Below are 19077 nucleotides of genomic sequence, written 5' to 3' on the forward strand. Positions count from 1 at the left end.
AATCCTTCCCGTGTTGCAGATTATTTCCTCTTGTTAAACATTATTACTTCATTTTAAAAATAATAATAAATAATATATTGAAGCAATAAAGTGTTTTTATTTTACATATTTATGTATGTAGTCATTATTTTATAGTATTTACTTAAAAGATAATTTTACTTCTTTTTTTTTTTCATTTCAATATTCATGTATATGAGGTGAGCTAATAATATTAATGGTTCTTTGTTCAGCATTTTTTTTCGTGCAATTTATTATTATTATTAATTAAGTCATCGGTTTTGTAATATTTTTTTTTCGCGTACATTTTATTTAAGTACAATATGTATTCCTGATTTATGGACTTTTCTCTTGTTTTATTTTTTACTTTCGTTTATTTAAAAATTTTTTAATATCTATTTTTTTTTTTTTTAAATTGAAACTGAAATTAAAATTTATAAGTGCGTGGTGTATAATAAAAAAAAAAAATTAAAGTGTTTTTTCCGTTAAATGTGTTGTGTGTTTTTAAAAAATTATACGTATTTTTAAATGTATTAAATATACATACTAAAGTAAATAGTAAAAATATTATAGAAATATTTTTATATTCGTTCGTTAATATTATATACTTACATATAAAAAAAAATATTTCTACTTCAAAAGAAACAAAAATATTTAAATTTTATTACAAGTAAGTGTAATTTTTTTATTATTTTTTTTAAATTGATTTTTATCTATTGTATAATAATAGTAATATAGATAAGAATTATTTTTTTATTTGTAATATCTTTTATAATTATTAATATAAATAATGTACTATATATATATATTTTATGGTATTTGTTTGATTAATTCTAGGTCATTCTTTTTTATTTTTCGAGGTTAGGTCATCGTCATATCATGTTACAGTTTTCTTTATCAGTAAAACGTCATTCGTTTACAAATTTTTAACTGTTTTATCATATTATTTATCGATAATATAATTATTTAAATATTTATTATTGATTTTAAAAAATTCTACCTGTTTGGCCTCTATATTTTTTTCTTTTTTTTGTTATTTAATTTTAATTTAATCATAATATTTTAGTATTGTGTAAATATTATTTGTTTTTAATATCCTCGAGAGCTATGCGGCAAGAAAATGTGGTTAAAAGTTAATAAACGGGGTAAATTTTTTTTATCTCGATGTTTCATGAATCGGAACGGTAAAAATAATAAGTACGTAAGTACGAACATACGTTCCTATGTACGTGTGTTGGCATGTTTGATGCCTTAACTTTTGACTGAATAAATCGAATTTGATAAAATTCTATAAAAGTTTACAAAAAGTTTGTAAAATTTTGCAAATATAACTTAACATTATATTAGTATATACCATTTTTAAAACTTTTGCCCCAAAATTCCTCGTTCCCCAATAATCGAAAAAGCTAACTTTTTATTTATTGCAAATTTTTTAACCGAATTTTTATTATTGTCTTCCTGAACATAGTTGTAGTCCAAGCGACCCCCTAAAAAATATCTTTTTGGTGTAATATTAGTGACGAGGGAACGAATCAGAATTAAATTTTTTTTTTAAATTAATTTTCGAAACTTTTTTTGGTTTATTTAAACTTTTAGTAATACTACAATTAATCATAATTCATCCCATCCATAAAAAAGAAATCGTAGGCAACTTTTTTTACGTATAATTATTTTTCCACTATATAAAAATAAATAATCGTTGCTAAAAAAGTATTTCAACTTTTTTGACTATTTATTTATTTTAATTAATTTATTGAAAAAAATTAATTTATAATGTTAAATTTAGGTATGCAAGAGAACACCTAAAAAACCCATTTTTTAAAATATTTGAAAAAAAAATTAATATTTAAATACGCATTTCGCTTTTTTAACAATCATCATAAGTAGTGGAAAAATGAATTTAATTAGTTAATTTAATAAATAAAACAAATCATTTGGCCACATTTATAGCGTAAATTACGGTAAGATTCACAACGTAAATCCTTCTGATTTAAATCAAAATTTAAAAGAAAAATAAATGGATCGACAGCATCCTAAAGATATACAAAAAAATATATATATATCAACGATGAAGAAATACTAGACCAGTACGTATTTAGAGACGAATTAAAAACTAACAAAGCAAGGCACAACAACTTGGCTTCGTTTGAGGTGAGAAAACAGTTCTATTAAAAAACAAAAATGAAAACTTTCTGGAGTAAAGAGCTTATAAAACCATACGTATATTTTTTCACGCGGTCCGTAAATGGGCTAAATCGAAACGGGAAACATATTAAATGGTAAAAATAATTCAACGTTGATGTGAAGAAAGCAGTCCAATCTTTTCTTTGTTTTTCCTGTTTAGCCTCCGGTAACTACCGTTTAGATAATACTTCAGAGGATTATATGTATGAGTGTAAATGAAGTGTAGTCTTGTACATTCTCAGTTCGACCGTTCCTGAGATGTGTGGTTAATTGAAACTCAACCACCAAAGAACACCGGTATCCACGATCTAGTATTCAAATCCGTGTAAAAAATAACAACTGGCTTTAGTCCAATCTGAAAACAATTTTGCGGTATAGTCTGTAGTATATCTCATCCACCTAGAGTGATCATTTTTTGTAAATTATTCGCCTTCTAATTTTATTATAGTTTCTCCTTAATATTTGGTACATTTAATTTTTGTAAAATTTCATTCTCTTTGGATAATTTTCTTTTTTTTCCCCTTCTACCCATTATTCTGACCCTTTAGGTGAAATAAAATCTATATAATTAAAAATTCTTGGTTATATCCTTTTTTCGACAAGGGTTTTCATTCTTTTTCATATATTTTTAACAGTAATTGTTTTATAATCATTCCACGTTTTGTCTTGACGTCATTTGTTCCCTGTTAAGCATATCGAAACTTTTTTAGTTTTGCAATCGTGGAAAACCAATTTTTTGTGGTTCGATTCGGGCAGTTATGTATATGTTTACAGTTTTTTTTTTTTTTTACAAAAACCTGGAGTTTGAAGTAAATTTTATTAAGTAAGATATTATTTATGTGGGAAATAAATTTTGATGAATGTGTCAAAGACAGTTGATTAAAATGTTAGCTGTAGGTTAACTTAAAATACTCAGGTGTACCATTCTATACGGTTTTTAATGAAAAAATAAATTTTTCCTATGAAAAACTTTAAATTTCCACTGTACAAAAAAAAATTATATTTTTGGAAATATAAACAAACCCACTGAGTTGGTCTAGTGGTGAACGCGTCTTCCCAAAGCAGCTGATTTGGAAGTCGACAGTTCCAGCGTTCAAGTCCTAATAAAGCCAGTTATTTTTACACGGATTTGAATACTAGATCGTGGATACCGGTATTCTTTAGCGGTTGGGTTTCAATTAAACACACATAGTAGAAATGGTCGACCTGAGACTGTACAAGACTACACTTCACTTATACTTATACGTATTATCCTCTGAAGTAATACCTGACGGTGATTCCCGGAGGCTAAACAGGAAAAAAGGGGAGAATTATTATCAAAGGTTTCGTTTTAATTCCTGGTACGAAGTAAACCAAGCATTGTAATCGCGAAAAATTTCGGTTTTCAGATTTGAACGGAAATATCCATTTTGACTAGTTTCGGCGTGACGTCTGTACTTATTTATGTATCTCGCATAACTCAAAAACGATTACCCGTAGGACGTTGAAATTTTGGATTTAAAACTATTGTGTAACATTTAGTTATGCACCTCATCTTTTTATTGCAATTGACTAGACCAAAAGCGTCCAAAATTGGATTTTGGACTTTTTCTTAATTGCAGTAATAAACCCACATTGATAGTGTTTCAACAGTATATCAACAGTATAGTGGTATTTATATCGTTGGTTCCATAGTTATAGCCAAATAAAACTAATTAATTAAAATTAATTAATGACGTATTTGCTTTTTTATTCCGTAATTAGCACCGGTGAAATCTACCTCCGCCTTTCAGCGTACCGAAAGGAATTTTAATTAATGAAATTCACTACAAAAACTCGAAGTTTGTGCGTAGGAATATTAAAGGTAGTTTTTTGTAGCGTATTAAATATGCCATGCCTGACCGGGATTCGAATCCGAAACCTCTTTATGAAAAACGGAGGCTAACAATTAAACTGTTGGTTCCATTAATAAAAATTCGCAAGTTTTATCATTTTTTTTTAATATCCCTACGTGAATTTCGGCCAGTTTTAGACATTTAAATGCCAAAAAATTATCGCAGCACGCTGTTTGTTATACCACGGTAAACGTTTCAGGCGAATCAGATGTTTTGAAATAAATAACTAAGGGTATAACAATGGAAATGTTTTTTGAAACAGCTGATATTTTTTATATCAGGGGTGCCAACTAACTTCAGATTGGTTTGGTTTATTTTATTAAATAATTTTTCCGTTATTCCTGTTTGTTTCTTTAATTATAAAGTGAAAACTCGTAATACCATTGACGTATGAAATTACTTTTTCATAAAAATAATAGCTAAATATTATTTTTTTTTTAAACTAAAGCCTTTTATTTATATTAAATAATAATAAAAAAAACATTACGTAGAAGATGAAGCTCAAGATGTAGGGGTAAACAAGATAGAAAACAAATCATAACAAAGAGAACCAAAAAAAAAAAAAAAAAGGTTAGGTTGACAACTGAGTACAGTCAAAACAATATGTAATATACAACGAAAAACCGGTTTTTTTATACATACAACAATGCATGAATGTCGTGGGAACGAAACTGTTTTAACTACAAAACCAGTATATATCGTTAAACTAGACTATATGTCTGCATTATTAGTATATACGAACTAAGCTAATTTCAAGGTTTTACCGAATGACAGCTGTGTAGTTTTTTTTTTTACGTAGACGCATACAGATAGAGCATTAAAAAAACTATTTAACATGAAATAAAAATACGCATAGTAAATAATTATACCAATATTCTTTTATGTACTGTTAATATTTCCAACCGGATACCATTTGTAAGGGGAAAAATTAAAGAAACAACATCAAGTTTGTATCTAACCGTTAATAATAACAATAATTTACGAATAACAAACCGAATATTATCTAGTAAATTATTATAATTCAATAGTTTGTTTATTTTTTGAGCACGCACCATTAACAAAACGTGTGGCCTTCAAATATATATATATATATATATATATATATATATTAATTTTATTAATCATGGCCCGTTGGTATTAATATAAAGGGTGATTCAGGAGGATAGGGCAATACTTTGACAACTCATTCTAGAGGCTAAAAATAAGAAAAAATTTCATATAAATATAGGTCCGAAAACGCTTCGTTAACAAATTATACAGGTGAAACATTTCGCCCGAGTTTCAATTCCTCCGGGTAAATTAAGGTTTTCTGAAATTTTGGGAAGGTCAATTAAGGGCCAAATTCAATTGTTTCGTATGGTTTTTGAGCTGGTAAATCGAAAAAAATTGGTTCCAGAACTGTATCTCTCTCTTAGTTTTATAACATATCCCGTGTAAAATGCCTGAAATAGAGTAAAAAAACACATTTTTTTACGTTTCACGTACAATAACGTTGTTAAATTGGCAATAAATCATACATTTTTTATATATATATAAATTGTAGAGAATTTAATTATAAGAAGATTGATGTAAATAATGTCAACAAAAAAGAAATAAAATTTTAAACATATCGACTTTTTATAAAACAAAATCGACGAAAACTTAGAAGAAACTGTTACAAAAAAAGAAAACAGATGCGTCTAGTAGGTACAATAATTTTAGACCTACGGAAAACAAGTTGGCAACACTGATTTTTTTCATCACAATTTATTTAAATACTATTCATTGTTGTCAGTTAATTGTGGTAATGTGTTATAATCTTTCGCTGATCAATCGTGTTTGCAGTATTACTTCGAATTCTTATCGTTAAAATTTCAGAAAACTGTTTTTTTTGTCTTCAGTCACTTGACTGGTTTGATGCAGCTCTCCAAGATTCCCTATCTAGTGCTAGTCGTTTCATTTCGGTATACCCTCTACATCTTACATCCCTAACAATTTGTTTTACATATTCATATATTTTTATAAAATTTCAATTTAGTATAAATAATGATATGTCAAGTAAATAATTATAATATTATACCTGAGGATGGATTAATAAAACGAAAGCGCTCGAACATTACTGTTAAAGATTGTTGATAAGTGGAAACTATCACAAAGATCTCCCGGGACTTTCACAACGTATAGTATTCTTGATCGTTCAAGTGGTTTGTTGCTGTAGGCTTTTTCTTTGGGGTAACAACGTAGAAAAAAATCCGCCGCAGTCCAATCTGGAGATCTCGGTGGCCACAAGCATCGACCGATAACACGATTACCGAAGAATTCCTCGACGAAATCAGAAGTTGAACCTGCATAGTGGGATGTCGCACCGTCATGTTGTAGCCAGCTGTGTCTGTCTTCCTCTTCCAAGAGCGCGATGAACGGAAATAAAATATCCTGATATCGTTCTGCATTAATGGTGTACTCGAAAAAAAAACCTATTATTTTCTTCCCCGATATCGCACACCACACGCCCGACTTCTGCGGGTGTAATTGTTTTTCGCGATAAACGTAGGGATTTTCAGCGCTCCAAATTCTACTGTTTTGGTTGTTTACGTAGCCATCCGAATGAAACCGTGCTTCATCTGTGAAAAATATCGAATCCATAACATTAATTACCCTCGCGCAGAAATCGACGGAACCGTTAACAATATTGTAGCCGTTTTTCTTTGTCGGGCTCAAGAAGTCAATGAACCGTTTGAATGCGATAAGGTCGTAATTGTAATCGTTTGGTCGCCCGAAGAACGGTCGATTTAAACAAATTAATTTCAGCAGACAAACGTTTGATCGATTTATTTGGCGAGGCGAGTAATCGGTCATTGATTTCAGCGACTGTATCTGTATTCAACACCGACGCAGATCTTTTGTGTTCCTTGTTATTAACAGAACCGGTCTCTCTAAATTTTGTGACTAACCTTAATACCGATGTTTTGTTAGGAGCCGGTTTATCTGGGTACTTATGACGAAACAAATCTTGCACTGCAACCGCTGATTTCGTACTGAGGTACGACTCGACAATGAAAACACGTTCATCTAGCGAAAACACCATCTTGTCTCTAGGAATACACTGAACGTTATGATTGCATTGTTGTTACTATCGGTAGTGTTCTACTGCGTCGCCGCGATATTCAGATGTTGGACGAGTCCATTTCAGTAAAAAGTAGGGGAGTAAGCTTGACTTTTGAAATTTCATGGATGAACCCATCGATATCGCACTGCGCAGGTTCAACTTCTGATTTCGTCTAGGAGATCTTTGGTAATCGTGTTATCAGTCGAGGCTTGTGGCCACCAAGATCTCTAGATTTGACTGCGGCGGATTTTTTTCTACGGGGTTACGTCAAAGAAAAAGCCTACAGCGACAAACCAGGAACACTTGAACGATTGAAAGTCAATATTGAACAAGCTGTATTAAATATCCCGCCACAAACTTTGAAAAAAGTTGCAAGAAACGCTGTAAAAAGAATTGAAGCTTGCATTCAAGAAGATGGCGGCCACTTCCAACATTTACTCTAAATGTAAGGTAATGGATTGTAATAATAAAAATTACATTTAAATTTACACATGCCTTTTTATTATTTCAATACCTACCAATGTAAGGTTGGGTTGCGTTTTATATGAGACACTATGTATAATTTACAAATCGTATCGTAAAAATTACATTTAAATTTACACATGCCTTTTTATTATTTCAATACCTACCAATGTAAGGTTGGGTTGCGTTTTATATGAGACACTATGTATAATTTACAAATCGTAGGAATGTACAATATTTTTTTTTTTTAAATTCTTTTCGTCTTACAGGATATGATTAATACGTAAAATTAAAAGTAAAATCTATTGTTTCCTTCCCCGTTTCCGTATTGCGGAGTTTTAAGTCTAGAAGTGATTAATTTCTATAAAAATATATCGGAACTTGAGAAACTGTAGATTGTGAGGAGGTTACAGTTTTTTACAGGTTGTGTTTTGCAGAGGTTTCATTGTATTTTATTGTTGTTGTTTGATATTAATACGTAATTTATCGTAATATTTTTTTCCTTTTTTTTCTACTTTATTTGTTATTTAATGAGGTATTAAATTACTACTGAATAATAATTGTTAATTACTTTTATGCTTTGTTTGTTTTTTTTATAGATTTTACTGTATTCGACTTCGAATTAAATTAAAATTAATTGTAATTAGAGATTTACTTTTAATTGGTCATGATATATAAATTAGATTTAATAGCAGTGTTGCAAATCAACCAGAAAAATGATTTAATTGTTTCCAGTTATACAGAACTAGCAGATCAGGCAATTATTTGCTATTGCTAGATTTGAGTATATATATATATATATATATATATATATAGAGAGAGAGAGAGAGTAAATATATTTACGCATTATGATTTTGTAGTCAATTTATTTTTTTTATTTTCTCGGTAGCAAATGAAGATATTAATTTAATTTTTGGTTTGTTTAATGTTTATGTGAATATCTAAAAACAATTTATACTTTTTTTTTGAAAATGGTTAAAATTGGTTTTTGAATATTTTATTAATTTTTCGATAACGAATGAAAATATCAGCTTGATTTTTGATAAATTTAATCTTCATGTAAATATTTAAAAATCAAATCTTTTTTTTTGTCTTCAGTCATTTGACTGGTTTGATGCAGCTCTCCAAGATTCCCTATCTAGTGCTAGTCGTTTCATTTCAGTATACCCTCTACATCCTACATCCCTAACAATTTGTTTTACATATTCCAAACGTATTTTTTCCTTCTACCTGTCCTTCCAATATTAAAGCGACTATTCCAGGATGCCTTAGTATGTGGCCTATAAGTCTGTCTCTTCTTTTAACTATATTTTTCCAAATGCTTCTTCCTTCATCTATTTGCCGCAATACCTCTTCGTTTGTCACTTTATCCACCCAACCGATTTTTAACATTCTCCTATAGCACCGCATATCAAAAGCTTCTAATCTTTTAGCTTCTCAGATACTCCGATCGTCCAAGTTTCACTTCCATATAAAGCGACACTCCAAACATATACTTTCAAAAATCTTTTCCTGATATTTAAATTAATTTTTGATGTAAAAAAATTATATTTCTTACTGAAGGCTCGTTTCGCTTGTGCTATTCGGCATTTTATATCGCTCCTGCTTCGTCCATATTTAGGAATTCTACTTCCCAAATAACAAAATTCTTCTACCTCCATAATCTTTTCTCCTCCTATTTTCACATTCAGCGGTCCATCTTTGTTATTTCTACTTCATTTCATTACTTTTGTTTTGTTCTTGTTTATTTTCACGCGATAGTTCTTGCGTAGGACTTCATCTATGCCGTTCATTGTTTCTTCTAAATCCTTTTTACTCTCGGCTAGAATTACTATATCATCGGCAAATCGTAGCATCTTTATCTTTTCACCTTGTACTGTTACTACGAATCTAAGTTGTTCTTTAACATCATTAACCGCTAGTTCCATGTAAAGATTAAAAAGTAACAGGGATAGGGAACATCCTTGTCGGACTCCCTTTCTTATCACGGCTTCTTTCTTATGTTCTTCAATTGTTACTGTTGCTGTTTGGTTCCTGTACATGTTAGCAATTGTTCTTCTATCTCTGTAATTGAACCCTAATTTTTTTAAAATGCTGAACATTTTATTCCAGTCTACGTTATCGAAATATTCAGTAGATTTTGTCATCCAAATACGGTTCAGATAAATATCTAAAATCTATTTTCGAGTTTTTTTTTCAATTTCATTTTTTTAAAGGGTACGACACAATTGGCTTTATCTTGCCATAGATACAATTTTTCTAAATATTTCAACCCCAGCGCCACGTAGCGGGTTCATTTTTCTCAAAATCATAAATGCATTATTTCAAAATACATAAACACCAGCGCCATTTATCGGGTCCAGTCTTTGCAGAAGTATTTCTTTTCCACATAACTAATATATATTGTGAATATGAGCCAAATCGTACCGTAAATAAATTTTTTCGAAATATCTCCAAGATAATTCAGAAACCTTCGCGGGCGTGCGCATAACAGGTCATCAAAGTTTCATCGCAATAGGATGAATGGTATAATATACGGGACAAACAAACATTCATTTATATATATATATATATATATATATATATATATATATATATATATATATACAGGCTGATTCAGGAGGATAGGGCAATACTTTGACAACTCATTCTAGAGGCTAAAAATAAAAAAAAAGTTCATATAAATATAGGTCCGAAAACGCTTCGTTAGGGAGTTATACAGGGTGAAAGATTTCGTCCGAGTTTCATTTCCTCCGGGAAAGTATTTCTGAAATTCTGGATAGGTCAGTTAAGGGGCAAATTCAATTGTTTCTTATGGTTTTTGAGCTGGTAAATCGAAAAAAAGGTCCCAGAACTGTATATCTCTTAGTTTCTAAGATATCCCGTGTAAAACGCCAAAAATAGTGTCAAAAACAATTTTTTTTTTTTTTTTACGTTTGACGTACAATAACGTTGTTAAATTGGTAATAAATCATAAATTTTTTAAACGTAAATTGAAGAGAATTTAATTATAAGTAGATTGATGTAAATAATATCAACAGAAAAGCATAAAATTTTAAACATGTCGACTTTTATTAACAACAAAACCGACGAAAACTTAGAAGAAAATGTTACAATAAAAGAAATGTGAAGTGTGTAGGAGGTTCATAAAGTTGGTGGTAATACATTTCAATTCGTTTTACTAAAGAGATATTTTCCAGCAATATAATAAATTCATTACGTTAAAATTCCAGATAATTTCTCCCTGTGACACGATGTTTTAGTATGAAAGGACCAATTAATTGGTCATCTATGATACCGCACCAAACATTCACTGAAAATCAAAAAAAAAAAAATACATTTTCGGCACTTTTGGTCACGTCAAAGGAGGAAACAAAAATCCAATCCTAATTCCAAATTTCAACATTCAACGGCTAATCGTTTTTGAGTTATGCGAAATACATTCGTACGTACAAACGTCACGCCGAAACTAGTCAAAATGGATATTTCCGTTGAGATCTGAATACCGAAATTTTTCGCGATCACAATACTTCCTTTACTTTGTACAAGAAAGTAAGTTTATTTCAAGTTTACTTAATTTAAGTATTAATAATTAGGAAGTATCTACGTATCATGTAGTTTTACTTTCGGGCAATAAGAAATTTATTTCGAGGACGTCTAGATATCTACCTATCTTAACCGTTTGTAAAAAAAAAACATGAATTATCAGTAGTTTTAAGTTTGGTGAGTTTGCGTCTCAACTTTTTAAACATTTGTAAACGGATCTGATATAAAAATATAAGTAATATAAATTATATAAAATATAAAAATATAAGAATGACAAATAGGTCATTTTCAAGAATAATAAGTTACCATGTAAAGTTTATTTAAAAAAAAAACGGAATTAATTATTTTTTACCGTTGTCGTTTTAATTTCATTAAATATGACGTACTTTTTGCGAAATCAGCTGATATATATGTATATATATATATATATATTTTTTTTTTCTTCCTGTTAATTATGTGATTATTCATATAGTCTTAAACCGCATCCGGTTTAAGTATAAACTGGTGTAAGAAAAGTATGACCTTGTTATAACAATTAAATAAAAATTACGTAAGTATTATATTTTTATATCTTCTTATTATTTAAATACTAGCAGACCCGGCAATGCTTCGCTATTGCTAGATTTGAGTATGTATATATATATATATAGATAAAGTGAACACAATCGAAAATTTGATAAAACATTCACAAAATGAACATTATGGAACTTCACAAAATTAACCTTTCCCTTTTCCCCATTTTTCTTTTCTTTTATTCCCTTTTCTCCATTTCCACGTTTTACCTTTCCTTCTCTGTTTTTCCCTTATTTCCCTTTCCCCTTCACATTTCCCCGTTTCTCCCCTTTTTCTTTCCCCTTTCCATTTCCTTTCCCCGTTTTCCCCTTTATAGTTTTCCATTTTCCCCTTCTTTACTTTTTACCTTTTTCGATTTATCCTTTTTTCCCCGGGCGTAAATCGGACCAGTAGTTTTTTAGTTTATTTTGTACACAAATATAGGAAACATTGAAATAGAATCATAAAATATTTATTATAGCGTGTGTTGTTTTTACGTCCAACAGATAGCGATTTTTTTTTAAAAAAAAAAGAATGTTTTTACCTGTCACAGGTGTGACATCTGAGGTATATAAAAACACACGCTTATTCAAATACAACGTTGTGTCAAAATTTCAAAGCAATCTGTGAAGAACTTTTGGAGATTTAAGATTTTGAACAAACGGAATATTTACATTTTTATTTATATAGATAAATTATTTGAAAAAAAGAAAATTAAGTAGAAATTTATATTTGTACTAACTCCCAGTCGTAGCTTCGCTCGCGCTATATGATTACTTGCGTTTCCCGTGGTGGTCAATCTTTTTATTTTATATTTATTAGTCAAGTAACCGGAGGCAGGTGCAGTCAGTCACACGTACAGTAACGGTGGCATATCGCATTTCCCTTCGCTCAGTTGTTTCAGTCGAACGAGATCGGGCTGTGTGTATTCGGTCGCTTTCCAATCTTGACTGTCTTTCGTCTTCAGTCTCTGCCGCACGAACGGTTTTCATCATACGTGCTTTTTTTTGTATTTCTCCCGACCGAAGAATGTCTTTTAAGCGTGGTATGATGTTTTGTTAAAAGATCACAGAATTTAAAAGATCGCAGTTAAATACTTTACACGATTTAAATTAGTAACACACACACATGATAAATAAAAGCGGCTATTTATTTATGTTTTTAAACGGCTGTAAAAAATTGTAAATGGATGATTCGTAAAAATTACATATGCATGTGCGCTAAATAGATTGAAACTTAGGAATAACTGTACGTTAAAACCTCAGCCCTTTTCAAAATTAATCGATTCAAAAAAATGTAAGCTAAAACTTAAATTTTTCTTAAAAATCAAAGTCATTTTGAAAATTAAATAAGCTTTAAGGAAGAAATAAAGTGTTTTAAATTTCGTTATGTCGGAGGTCCAAAAAAATTAGCCTATGTTCACCGCAGGGGTTCAAAGTGTAGGGGTGCAAAATTTTAGACAAATCTGCCCGGTAGATCTCAAGTCAAGTTGGAACAGACAGACAAACAAACATTGATTTTTATATGTACAGATAAATTTCCCACTTCCCAACATTTTTCAATGTATGTTTCCTAGCGCTTTCGGAGTCATTTCTCCATCATCAGGGATTATATTGAAGTTGTTAACATTCTTATTTGCAGTGACTCGTTTAGTGCTCTCCAAGCGTTAGAAAAGTTTTATTCGAAACATCCTGTCGTCATTGAAATTTACGATTCGATCGCTGAGTTAGGTAATCGCAACACAGAAGTAATTTCTTGCCGGGTCCCTAGCCACGTAGGGATTCCAGGTAACGAACAAGTAGATTATGCTGCCAGAGAAGCGTATATTCAACTTCCTTTCACCACCCGAGTTACTACCCTTGATTTTATTAATCGTGTAAAGTGAGCAAGTTGGCAAAGTGACTGGGCGACTACCGTCGATAATAAACTCTGACGGATTAAAGATTCAGTGTCAGCATGGGGCTCCTCTTACAGAAAAACTCGTCGTGAGGAAGTAGTCCTCTGCCGGTTACGGATAGGGCATAACGAGGGTCACACACGAGTACCTAATGTCAGGAGGAATCGCACCCCTACGCACACGATGCAACTGCTCCATGACTGTGCACCACATTCTCGTGGACTGCGTATGTTATGCGGCGTTGCGTCGTAAGTTTAATCTACCTAGAAACATTCGTGATATCTTGTACAATATTAGCGACATTTTAGAGCAGATGTTTCTTTTTTTTCATAGAACCAGGATACTACAAAAAATTTAATATTATCATATATATTTTAATGCTAGAAGAGTTTTTGATAATTTTTAACCTTTACTTTCGATTTTGATTTTTTTGGTTCTATATCTTTAATTTTATTATCTGGGGAGGGATAATAAAGGGATAAGAAAGGGAGTCCGACAAGGATATCCCCTATCTCCGTTACTTTTTAATCTTTACATGGAACTAGCAGTTAATTATGTTAAAGAACAATTTAGATTCGGAGTAACAGTACAAGGTGAAAAGATAAAGATGCTACGATTTGCTGATGATATAGTAATTCTAGCCGAGAGTAAAAAGGATTTAGAAGAAACAATGAACGGCATAGATGAAGTCCTACGCAAGAACTACTGCATGAAAATAAACAAGAACAAAACAAAAGTAATGAAATGTAGTAGAAATAACAAAGATGGACCACTGAATGTGAAAATAGGAGGAGAAAAGATTATGGAGGAAGAAGAATTTTGTTATTTGGGAAGTAGAATTACTAAAGATGGACGAAGCAGGAGCGATATAAAATGCCGAATAGCACAAGCGAAACGAGCCTTCAGTAAGAAATATAATTTGTTTAGATCAAAAATTAATTTAAACGTCAGGAAAAGATTTTTGAAAGTATATGTTTGGAGTGTCGCTTTATATGGAAGTGAAACTTGGACGATCGGAGTATCTGAGAAGAAAATATTAGAAACTTTTGAAATGCGGTGCTATAGGAGAATGTTAAAAATCAGATGGGTGGTTAAAGTGACAAATGAAGAGGTATTGCGGAAAATAGATGAAGAAAGAAGCATTTGGAAAAATATAGTTAAAAGAAGAGACAGACTTATAGGCCACATACTAAGGCATCCTGGAATAGTCGCTTTAATATTGGAAGGACAGGTAGAAGGGAAAGATTGTGTATGCAGGCCACGTTTGGAATATGTAAAAGAAATTGTTAGGGATGTAGGAAGTAGAGGGTATACCGAAATGAAACGACTAGCACTAGATAGGGAATCTTGGAGAGCTGCATCAAACCAGTCAAATGATTGAAGACAAAAAAAAATTATATGATTAATATTAATTTTAACCCTTATATATTATATTATTTTGGTGTTATTTTACCCTTTTACTAATGAAAATTCCGGGCGATGATAACGCTCAGGCGTTTTTCGCCCCCAAACAAAAAAAAAAATCCGTATAAAAATAACTGACTTTACTAGGACCTTGAACGCTGGATCTTTAGACTATCAAATCAGCTGATTTTGGGAAGATGCGTTCACCACTAGACCAACCCGGTCGGTTATTAAACTGTTTTTCTTCTTTCCCACGTGAACAGAGTTCGTAGTTTACTTATTTTCTTTTTTTACGTGTATTCTTCATTCTTTTTTTTATTTTTATCTTTATTTTTAATTCGTGTTTCATTCTTGGAAAATTAATCTGTATATTTTCTTCTTATTCTAATTTTTTAAAGAATAAATTATACAGTTTTTTTTTATTTCCATTTATACACATTCATTTTGTTTTGTTTTGAAAGTTTGTGATTAATGATGTCTTATTGTTTTGTCCTCGTTATATAATTGTTTGATTTACTTGTCATATAACTGTGTTTTTTTCGTTTATGAATAAAAGATGAGAAGTAATTTATTTTATATTATTTATGTTAATTTCGTTTCTGGGAATTCCCGTGTGAATAATTTTTGTACTGTAACAAAATTTCTGAGAATAATTACAATTAAGTTTTAATTATTTCGTGGAATTTTAAAATATGTATCAAAGGAATATTCCATATGTATAATTTTTTTTTAACATGAAATTGTGTTTTTACGCAATGAACATTTCTAGTATTTAAATTTGTATAATTCTGTTTTATTTATTAAAGAGTAAAATGTTATTGCTATTTAATTTTTTCTGGGTTTTAAATTTTACATTTAAAAATTAAACAACTAATTAATTTTTTACTTTCCCGTCTTGCTCTTTAGCAGAATTTTAGTTCTACAAGGGAAAGTACTTTAATTGCTCCAATTTGGACTTATACATTTTTAACCGGATTTCGATACCTAAGGAATCCAAAAAACCGGATGGAAATTTACCGGATTTTAATGTTCGTATATACAGGGTGATTCAGGAAGATAGGACAATACTTTGACAACTCATTCTAGAGGCTAAAAATAAGAAAAAAGTTCATCTTCAGTTACCTTTTTTTTCACCACTTAAAAAAATATATATTCTGTTGTTTTTTTTTCCTCTTCTAACTAATTTAATTTGTATTATTAATACCCGAAAACGTCATACAATACTTTATCAGTTTTTTTTTAATAATTTATTTTCATAACTTTCACCTTATTCTCTTTTTACAAGCAACCCAATTTAAAGAAGAAATTATATTATATTTAACACGATCAGGTATAAATATTACAATTATTAGTGCAACTGGGATCAAACATTTTTACTTCCTTGTACGAAATAAAGGAAGTATTGTGATCCAGAAAAATTTCGGTTTTTCAAATTTCAACGGAAATATACATTTTGACCATCCCTGAATCCATTTTGATTAATTTCGTCGTTGAAATCTATACGTACGTATGTCATTAATAAGTATATTATACTGACAAAATTATTACTTAATTTGATACTAATTTACAATACTAGAATTAACAATAAATAAAAATAATTTATATTTAATCGAATTAAACGTAAAGTGGAGGACATGAAAATAGACACAAAATTACAAAATAGATTTTCTCTCATAACTCAACTATTTGTTAACCGATTTTCAAAAATAAAATGTCATTTTGTTCAAAATAAAAGGCTTAATATTTTAGTAAAGAACATGAAATATGATAAACTAATATTTATGGAGATATAAAGGATTGAAAAATAAACATGACCGCCATTTTGTAATTTGCGAAGATATTTAAGTGCCGATTTTTTGCTAATATTAAAACTTTATTACCAAGATGCTTACCAAATATTAATGTGACTCCTCTATCCGAACTTAAGATATAAATTTTTATATAAAAATAATAAAATTGGGGGCAGGGATGAACGAAGGAGAAATTGCCGTTTTTTCTAAGGATATTTTTTGTTTAATTTTACAAGTAGAATCCGAAAACGTATAGCCAGCCCACCATTTTAGAAGCATTCTGTATATATACAGAGTGATTCAGGAGGATAGGGAAATACATTGACAACTCATTCTAGAGGCTAAAATAAGAAAAAAGTTCATATAAACATAGGACCGAAAACGCTTCGTTAGCGAATTATACAGGGCGAAAGATTTCGCCCGAGTTTCAGTTCCTCCGGGTAAATTAAGGCTTTCTGAAATTCTGGGAAGGTTAATTAAGGGGCAAATTCAATTGTTTCTTACGGTTTATTAATGCTGACATTCTCAACGCTGCAGTTATAATCAAGGAACGCAATGATACCGTTAGACTGGAGACACAAAATCTAGTACAACGCGTTGAAAAGTACATTGAACACAACGGTAGCATTTTTGAAAGTTATTAAAACACATGAAATACTACTTGTAAGCAGCATTTTATCATTATCATAAAAAAAGTAAGTATTCTTTCTTCCTCCAGTTATTTTCTACTGTACATAACGAAAACGTTTTTTCAATCGGTTAAAAAATAATCTGTTTTGTTGTTAATAAAAATCGACATGTTTAAAATTTTATTTGTTTTCTGTTGACATTATTTACATCAATCTTTTTATAATTAAATTCTCTACAATTTATGTTTAAAAAATGTATGATTTATTGCCAATTTAACAACGTTATTGTACGTCAAACGTAAAAAATGTGTTTTTGACCCTATTTTTGGAGTTTTACGTGGGATATCTTAGAAACTAAGAGAGATACAGTTCTGGGACCTATTTTTTTCGATTTCCCAGCTCAAAAACCATACAAAACAATTGAATTTGCCCGTAATTGACTTTCCCAGAATTTCAGAAAGCCTTAATTTAGCCGGAGGAACTGAAACTCGGGCGAAATCTTTCACCCTGTATAACTCGCTAACGAAGTGTTTTCGGACCTATGTTTATATGAACTTTTTTCTTATTTTTAGCCTCTAGAATGAGTTGTCAATGTATTTCCCTATCCTCCTGAATCACTCTGTATGTGTGTGTTCATTTTTGCCTTTAAATCACCTTATATCTCTTAAACCATTGGACTGATATTGACTAAACTTTGTCAGCTTACTTGTATGTATACAGCAGTGATGTCATTATATTTTCAACTTAAAAGGTCATCTAGAGCAAGGTCATTCTCAGTATCTCTAGGTTTCTCTTTATTAAGGTCATATTATTTTTATGCACATTTACAAACGATTAAAAAATAATAATATTTTCAACAAAAAAATTATTGCAAAATCGTACCCAAACCCCAAAAAATGCTGTTGTAATCTTTTCTTTTTCCTGTTTAGCCTCCGGTAACTACCGTTTAGATAATTCTTCAGAGGATGATATGTATGAGTGTAAATGAAGTGTAGTCTTGTACATTCTCAGTTCGACCATACCTGAGATGTTTGGTTAATTGAAACCCAACCACCAAAGAACACCGGTAACCACGATCTAGTATTCAAGTCCGTGTAAAAATAACCGGCTTTACTAGGACTTGAACGCTGTAACTCTCGACTTTCCAAATCAGCTGATGTGAGAAGACGCGTTCACCACTAGACCAACCCTGTGGGCTGTTGTAGTCTGTTATGTCACAACATGACGTGACGTCACAAAATCATAGGTGAGCGGTATTTACCCGCCGGATTGGTCTACTGGTGATCGCGTCTTCCCAAATCAGATGAATTTGGAAGTCGAAAGTTCCAGTGTTCAAATCCTAGTAAAGGCAGTTACTTTTATACGAATTTCAATACTAGATCGTGGATACCGGTGTTCTTTGGTGGATGAGTTTGAATTAACCACACATCTCAGAAATGGTCGAAGTGAGACTATACAAGACTACACTTCATTTACAAATACATATTATCCTCTGAAGTAATGCCTGAACGGTAATTCCTGGAGGCTAAATAGGAAAAGAAAAAAATGTGAGCGGGGGTAGTATTAAATAAATGAATAACATTTAAAGTGTAATTAGTATATCGATCTGGCCGGGTTTCTAACTCGATCGCCCGGTCGACTCGGTACCTAATGCGTT

General features: G+C 30.8%; 1 protein-coding gene across 1 annotated transcript in view; it reads left to right on the forward strand.

The window, feature by feature from the left end:
* The first annotated feature begins 604 nt into the window (after positions 1-604).
* Positions 605-19077, forward strand: part of Ip6k (Inositol hexakisphosphate kinase) — a 251687-nt gene continuing 233214 nt past the window's right edge. The window contains exon 1 of the mRNA XM_075381466.1: positions 605-667. The gene's annotated coding sequence lies outside the window, so the exon portion shown is untranslated. The remainder of the gene's footprint in view (positions 668-19077) is intronic.

The sequence above is a fragment of the Lycorma delicatula genome, chromosome 13, assembly GCF_047948215.1.
Source record: "Lycorma delicatula isolate Av1 chromosome 13, ASM4794821v1, whole genome shotgun sequence".
NCBI classification, from domain to species: domain Eukaryota; kingdom Metazoa; phylum Arthropoda; class Insecta; order Hemiptera; family Fulgoridae; genus Lycorma; species Lycorma delicatula.